The sequence below is a fragment of the Tupaia chinensis genome, unplaced genomic scaffold, assembly GCF_000334495.1.
Source record: "Tupaia chinensis unplaced genomic scaffold, TupChi_1.0 Scaffold000346_1, whole genome shotgun sequence".
Classification (NCBI taxonomy): Eukaryota; Metazoa; Chordata; class Mammalia; order Scandentia; family Tupaiidae; genus Tupaia; species Tupaia belangeri.
Window position 1 is genome coordinate 440,820 of NW_006159840.1, and position 8,120 is coordinate 448,939.

General features: G+C 43.2%; 1 pseudogene; it reads left to right on the top strand.

Annotated features, from left to right (window-relative positions):
* Positions 1–7,202: 7,202 nt before the first annotated feature.
* Positions 7,203–7,717, top strand: LOC102495715 (COX assembly mitochondrial protein homolog pseudogene; annotated as a pseudogene).
* Positions 7,718–8,120: the final 403 nt, after the last annotated feature.

Consider the following 8,120-nt stretch of genomic DNA (forward strand, 5'->3'; position numbering starts at 1 on the left):
TCTCTGGAGGGGCCCAGGACTCCGAAGCTGCCCCCAAGCAGAAAGGCCTGTCTGAGCACATCCTGCCAGCTCGCACTTTCTTGGCTGACTGTATGTGAGAGTAAATTTGCCAGAAAAAAAGGAAAAACACATCTTAGAAATAAATTGGCACCAGTTCCAAGTTTCTGTTTCGATTGCTCCGCTTCGTGTTCTGCCCTGTTCAGATCGTGCTGTAATGGCCTGCTGCTGCCTGTGCTTCGGTCAAGGAAGAGGTATGTTCTAAAGAGCTGGCTTTTCACCTGGTGGTCTGCTATAGAATAGATGCCCTTTCAGGGAATTAGAGGATTTTAAAGCTGGAAGGAACCTTAGAGTTCGATCACATACTCTTCTACTTTTATTGAAAACATGAGGCTCAGAAAAGCCAAGTAAGTTGCAGAAGGGTGCACAGCCCTGGAGTTGTAGAGCCAGGAATGGTGCTGAGATCCCCAAAGGTTGCAGGACTCTTTCTACCTTGACAGTAGGCTCTCCAGTTTTTCGTTGAGCCTAACTTCAAAATCGATTCCAAACAGTTTAATTTTAAATGGAGATACCTGAAAACAAGTCAAACTTCTAGATACTTTTCTAAATTTCTCTGCTTCTTTGGCACACATAAGACACCATTTTAGGATCTAAGCCATCAATATTTCAAGATGTGTAATGTAACCCTTAGCCCTTTGAGGAAGTCTGAACCAAAGATTTCAGACTTGGAGATATTTAGAATGGTATGTCAAGGCAATTTTGGGTTTGGGTTTAGTTCCACAAGTAAACAAGTCATGTTTGTCAACTCCTTTGATTTATTTGGAGCCTGGGATTTAGTCATACGCTATTCACCCAGCACCTCATCCGCATAACAGGAATCAATCAAATCGTTATGGTAAAAATGGGGTTGGTGTGTCAGACATGCTGATGCTATTCTAGGCCTATAACACAAAGCCAAGGAAGCAGTCACCAGATAGGACATATGCTCTACCTAGTGGGGAAAATTCACAAGCACTACACAGGTAGTTCTGGATTGTGTGTTTTCCAGAAAGTAATAATTGGTCAATACCAATACTAATAGGAAGGTAAGTTTCACATTTCTTTTAAAATATATTATTTAGGTAAATACAAACTGCTCATTAAATAAAATGTTTTACTGAATCAACATTTTAGAGACACTACCTGTCCCAGACTTGCTATCAGAGACAATGGTGCCTAGAGTGGGTTGAAAATGGCCACCAAAAGATAATGTCCCAAAACTGTGAATGTGATCTTGCTTGAGAAAAAAGATCTTTGCAGATATAATTAATTTAAGCATCTCGAGATGAAGAAATAACCCTTGACTATCTAGATGAGCCCTAAACCCAACGATGCTTTGTCAAAAGAAAAGAAACACAGACGTAGGGGTGAGGACACAGAGAAGCCCACGGAAGACGGAGTCAGGGACTAAAGTGATGTTACCACAAGCCAGAGAACACCTGGAGCTCCCAGGAGCTCAGAGGTACAACGAAGGATTCTCTCCTAGAGCTTCAAGGGGAGTGTGGCTCTGCTGACACACTGCTCCTGGCCCAGTGATAATGACCTCAGGCTTCTAGCCTCCAGAACTATGAGAAAACAGTTTCTGCCTCCATGGTCTCATTGTCTTTTCCTGTGTCTAATCTCCTTCTGCCTTTCTCTCGCGATGGCATGTTCACCCAAGTAAGCCAGGATAATTCCTCATCTCAAAATCTTTAACTTTATCCTATCTACAAAGACTCTTTGTTCCAAATAAAATTACATTTACAGGTCCCAGAGATTAAGACCTAATACCTTTGGGAGCCATTCGTCTATCCACCATAACTCCTAAATCTCCTTGCTTTGAATACAGTAAGGCCTACATGGATGAGTGGCCTTCCTCTGGCTTGTGGTATGCCATCTAGAACACAGGACCTTCAAGGCCCCAGTAACAAAGAGAGAGATGGAAAGGGAATCCATGCTCTTATCTCCTTTAACCTAAAATCAAGTCACGTCAATTCTGTTCACAGTCCCCTGACCAGAACTAGTCCTATGGAATCAACCTAACGACAAGGAAGGCCCACATATACAAGGCAGCAAATGGCTATGTCAACCTAAAATGAAGACTAATAAGTGAAATAAAAGTGGTTTATTTGAGCCAGGGCTTAGGACAAATTTGGCTTCATAAACAGACACTGGTTTCCCAGACGTGTGCTCATCACAACGGTGACTGAAACAGCTGATTTATACAAAAATAAAGGCAAGAAGAGGGGTGGTCACAAGCTGTTATCAAGAGTTTCCATTGATCTGTTTAAATAATGCAGGCAATTGATTGGCTACACCTTACTCTTTACATCACAAACTGGAGAACACTGGAAAGAAGAAAAGGGTCACATGGTAAAATCTATAATCCTTCAGGGGTCAGCGGGTGGCATGATAGTTAAGGTGCTGGACTCCCACATGGCTGATGGTGGTTCGAGTCCTGGACCTGGCAGCCTGAAAATTATGCTGAGTGTGTGTGCATGTGTACCCAAAATCCTAAGAGGAGAGTGGAGAGAAGGGAATGCAGTGTGACCATCTCTCCTCAGGGGTGACCTCTCACTGTCCCTCTCACTGTCTTTCTCTGTCTCTCTCCAGCAAGTACACATGCCCTATGGCAAAATCTTAAAAAAAAATCTATAATCCCTCATAGCATTACAGTTTGTTTACTAGAAACTAAAACACACCTTTTAGGGAGTAACCCTGATTGTTTGTGGGGCATAACCACATCTCAGATTCATGTTTACTTGGATCTTATGTTTAAGTGGACCTTAAATTCCACAGCCTACTCTGAGCTGCTTTTCTTTCACAGGTATTTAGTGACCACTGGCTACAGCATGCTGGGGGAGGTCATGAAATTATATGGGATCTGTGCCGTGGAAGACAAGCACTCTCCTGTCACCCCACGCTGTTCCCCACTTTCCTGACTCCTCTGCAGAACTGCTCTTCCTCACACCAGCTAGTTTCAGTCTCAAAGTGGCAGCATTACTCAGTATGTCCAACATCTTAGGAATTTTCCATTCAGATGTTAGAGGAAAAGACATCTCTTCTTTTGCTGAGCTGGTGCAATGGCGTTCTGACACAGGCTTCCCTGAACTAGGTCAGAGTCCACAGGTTAAGGGCACAGACTGCCCTCACCTCAGGCACCAAGGTGGTCTTGAGGCCACCCACACTTCTCCTAACAAGTTAGGGAGTTCCCACAGCCTCCTTGGGTTTGATAATTTGCTAAAACAACACACCAAACTCAGGAAAACACGATACTTAGGATTATATCCATAGTTTTACAGTGGTGAAAGGCACGAGTCAGGAGCACAAATGAAGGGACCCGTACGGAGGTATATGGGGGGATTTCAACGGCAAAGCTCCCAGGTCCCCAGAATGCATCACACCCATGGCACCCCGACACCCGGTTACCAGACTCGGTATTGGGTCATATTACACGGGCACCATGGACCGAATCGTGGACACTGACTGGGTTCAATCTCCACCCTCCACCCTCCAGGAGATCAGGTCGGCTCGCAGCCCCCACTCACGATCGTTCCCTCCTGGCCACCCTCAATCCTGAAACTCCCAAGGGGTTGGCTGTGACTCATGTCTTTGATATAAACTCAGAGCCAAGTGGCCCACGATGAATACCAAAGACACTCCTAGTACCTTGGAAATTCCAAAAGTTCAGAGGTTTCTTCCCAGGAGCCAGGGACAAAGGCCAGTCAAATGTATTATTTAACAGATGAGAAGACAGAATTTTCAGCTATTCTACCAGATCTGCTCACTTCCTCTGCCAGTCTCCATCACCTAACAGAGAAAACCACTTGTAATAGAAAATAAAACCAATGAGAAGAGAGGAGCTGAGATGCCGGGGGGAGTGAGAACAAGCCCTGACAACAGTCAGACTCCCCTAACACAGCCCTGCCTTTCCCACAGAGCCTGTAACCCAACTCCTGCATGAGCTACACGGAGTTGAATTCCAGCCATCTGAAGCCAAAAGAAACTCACATTCCTGCCCTCCAGGAACATACTATCTGGCTGAGGCGTGAGATTTGTAAATAAGAAAAAACAACTACTGGGCAATAATTTAAGAATAATTACATGGGACCAGCAAATAGCATAATGGTTATGCCACTGGGGACCCACATAGATGACCACAGTTCTAGTCTCAGACCTGGCAGCTTAAAACATATCATGTGTGTGTGCATGTGCACCCAAAATCTCAAAAGGAGAATGGAAGAGAAGGAACTGCAGTGTGGCCACCCCCCGGGGTCTTCCTGTCTCTCTATTTCTCTCAGTCTCTCTGGCTTCCTGTCTCTCTGTTTCTCTCAGTCTCTCTGGCAAGCACATGTGCCTTATAGCAAAAAATACTCTCTAAAAAAAAAAAAGAAGGAGAAGAATCACATGGACCAGGGTGGTTATGTGACCCATATTCTACATGGCTGACTGTGCAGTTTGAGTCCAGACCTGGAGGCTGGAGAAGCACACCAGGTGCATGTGCGTGCATGTTCAAATTTGGGGAAAGGCAGAGGTGGAGAAGAAGGATCACAGTGAGAACATCCCACCTCGGTAGAGGGGGTGCTTTCTTGCTCTCTCTCTCTTTCTCCACATGATCCTCTGGCAAAATTTAAAAAAAAAAAGGAAAAAGAATAATCACATATCCATTGTGAGTGAGCACCGAAGGAGAAAGACAATGTATTCTTCCCAGGGGAGGCTCAGGAGTTGTGAAACTCACCTTTATCCAATTCTCACTTTATTCACTAGTACAAGGGAACTTCAAAAATTCATGGAGAAATAGGATTAAAGTATGAGTGTATTTTACTGTAAACAATTTGAAATCTTTGCCTTTTTTTATAATATGCATTTTCTATGAACTTTTGAACACCCTTGTATACCAGTGCTTAAGATGACAGGACAAACCGTTTGTGAAACATAACTAAGACCAAGAGGAACTATAACACAAGGAACAGAGTTGGCCTTACTTTAAAAAAAAAAAAAAGAGAGAGAGAGAGAGATTTTATGCTATAGGGCATGTGTACTTGCTAGAGAGACAGAGAGTCAGAGAGACAGAAAACAAGAAATCACCCCAAGAGGGGATCGCCATGCCACTCTCCCTTCTCCATTCTCCTCTGGGGATTTTGGGCACACATGCATACACGCCTGGCATGAGTTTCAAGCTGGGTACAGGATTCAAACCACAGTCAACTGTGGAGTCCAGCAACATAACCATTATGCCATCTGCTGATCCTGAGCTGGATCTTACTTTGACTTCATGGAGTTTCCTGTTATCTTCCAGATGTAGAGAGCCAGCTGGAAGTATAAGCAGAGACACAAAATGATTCAAATTTCCAAACACATGTTGATTTTAAAACTGAAAGCCAGCATGAAGTTTCATTTGCTTTCTTTCTTTTTTTTTTTAGAGAGGTTTTTTGCTATAGGGCACGTGTGCTCGTGAGTTTTAAGCCACCGGGTCCGGGACGCAAACCGTGGTCAACTACGTGGGAGTCCAGCAACATAGCCATTACGCTAACTGCCGGTTCCCTCATTTGCTTTCAAAAAACGTTCATTTACGTTCTTGAATATAAATTGGAAGGTAGATTTCAATGAATGAAAAGTGCATGATGGTGACACCAATGGCAATCTTTTTGCTTCTCAAAACACTGGGAATCCCTGCTTTGCAGAACAGGCGTTTCTGAGGATCTCAGACAGTCTGCGACCCAGGTCTGAGCTGACCAGAGATGACCATGATTACTTCGGAGCTGCCGTGTGCTCTGTTTGACCTGGCACTCAGCTACCTGTGGTCGCCCCAGCGGGCCCTGTGGAGCAAAAGCAGGTACTCAGCAGCCATCGCTTCTCTGGAAAGGACGTTTCAGGACACCAGCAGAACCCTCACCCCACTGTGGGTGTGCTGAGCAGACACAGCCCGGCAGAGTCCCATGCTGGGCATGTCTCACTAGTGAAGCACAGAAAGTTTCTTGCCGTGGGCTGGCCCTTAGCTTAGTGGTTAAAGGATCCAGATCTCACATGACCCACCATGGTTTGAATGGCTTACACATGCCGGGCATGTGTGCATGTATACAACAGGATGGAGAAACAGAGAAGAGACTGCAGCGTGATCACATCCCCTTGGGAGTGCTTTCTCTCCCTCTTTCTGTCTCCCTGTCAATCTCTGATGAGCACACACACCTTCTGGCAATTAAAAAGAGAGGTGAGGGCCAGCAGGTGGCCTGCCTGGTGGTTGAGGCTCTGGAATCCCACATGCCGACCATGGTTGTGTCCTGGAACTGGCAGCTTGCTTTCTCTCTCTCTCTCACCGTCTCTCTTTGGTGAGCACACAAGCCTTATAGCAAAATTTAAATAATAATAAATTAAATTAAATTAATAATTTTTTTCAAAAGAGAGAGGATCATGAAAACAGTATTTATATTTTATATGGAAATTTTCAGTAGTATAACACTATATAATTTCAATAGCAAGATAGCATATCATTTCAAGAGTATAATAGTATATAATCTCAGTAGTACAATAGTGTATCATTTCAATAGTACAATTATAAATAATGTCAATGGTGAAATTATAATAACAGTGACTCCTCCATTCAGCCACCGCCCAGCTTCAAAAACTATCAACATATGATGGTCTTATTCCATACACCCTCCCACTCTACCCGACCCATATCATCCACTTTGGATAAAATGACACACTATCATTTCATCCTAATACTTCAGCATGCATTTCAAAAAGAGCAGGAGTTTGCTGAGGTTTTCTGGTTTAACATAATTGTAATACTTTTACCACATCTAAAAATTAAATATTCTTTCATATCACAGTCACTATTCAAATTGAGAAGACATCCTTTGAGAGAATACCCTATAAGTAATTAAAAATAGTTTATTTTGTGACCAGCAGTTAGCGTAATGACTATGTCGCTGGACTCCAATGTAGTCCACCACGGTTTGAGTCCCAGACCCAGTGGCTTAAACTCATGCCGGGCGCGTGTGCGTGCGTGCCCAAGATCCCGAGAGGAGAATGGAGGAGAAGGGACTGCAGCGTGGCCATCCCCCCTGGGGAGTGATTGCTCTCTGTCCCTCTGTGTCTCTCTGTCTTTCTGGCAAGTGCACATGCCCAATAGCAAAAACCTCAATTTTTTTTTTTATTTTAAAATATTTTTATTTTAGCTCCCCTTCCCGCCTTCTGCCCCTGAGCTGTCACCCCGCTGCGTCCTTCTCCGCCCCCCGAGATGGCGTTGGACCCCGCAGAGCAGCATCTCAGACATGTTGAAAAAGATGTTTTGATCCCTAAAATAATGAGAGAAAAGGCCAGAGAGAGGTGTTCTGAACAAGTTCAAGATTTTACCAAATGTTGCAAGGACTCTGGAATCCTGATGGTAGTAAAATGCCGGAAAGAAAATTCTGCGTTGAAGGAACGTCTCACTGCTTACTATAATGATCCAGCCTTTTATGAAGAATGCAAAAGGGAATATCTGAAGGAAAGGGAAGAATTCAGAAAAAGCGGAATTCCTACCAAGAAAAGGCTACAGAAGCTTCCCACAAGCATGTAGGCAACAACTCCAGTGACACTCAGGAACTCTGAACATTCATGGGCTTCATCTGTAACATAAATCACCTGCAGTAATGGACTCAGATTATAATGTGTTCACTTTATCCTAATTATGGAAATATTCATTTTATCTGAAATAAAGATCGTTTTTATTTCAAAAAAAAAAAAATTTTTATTTTAAATGAACATAAAGATTACATATAAGCTAAATGTATAATGTTATCAATTGTGAAATTTCCAAGAACTGTTTTGTTTTTTTTTATTTTTCAAAAATTTCTTTGAACATACATATATAGAATTTAATATAAACTCTTAAGTGGGGTAATATTGGGTTGAGAAAAGAAATCTTTCTTTTTCTTGGCCCCTTTTTGCCCATATACACATACGCTGGTAATCTCTCAATCTATTAACAACATCTGCCTTCCTGACTCTTTTCTTCAAATGTATACTCCTCTTAACAGGCATTGAAGATACTTTGATGAACAATAAACCAGCCAGCTGGTGGTGTGGTGGTTAAGATAGTTGGGTCCCACCATAGCCAA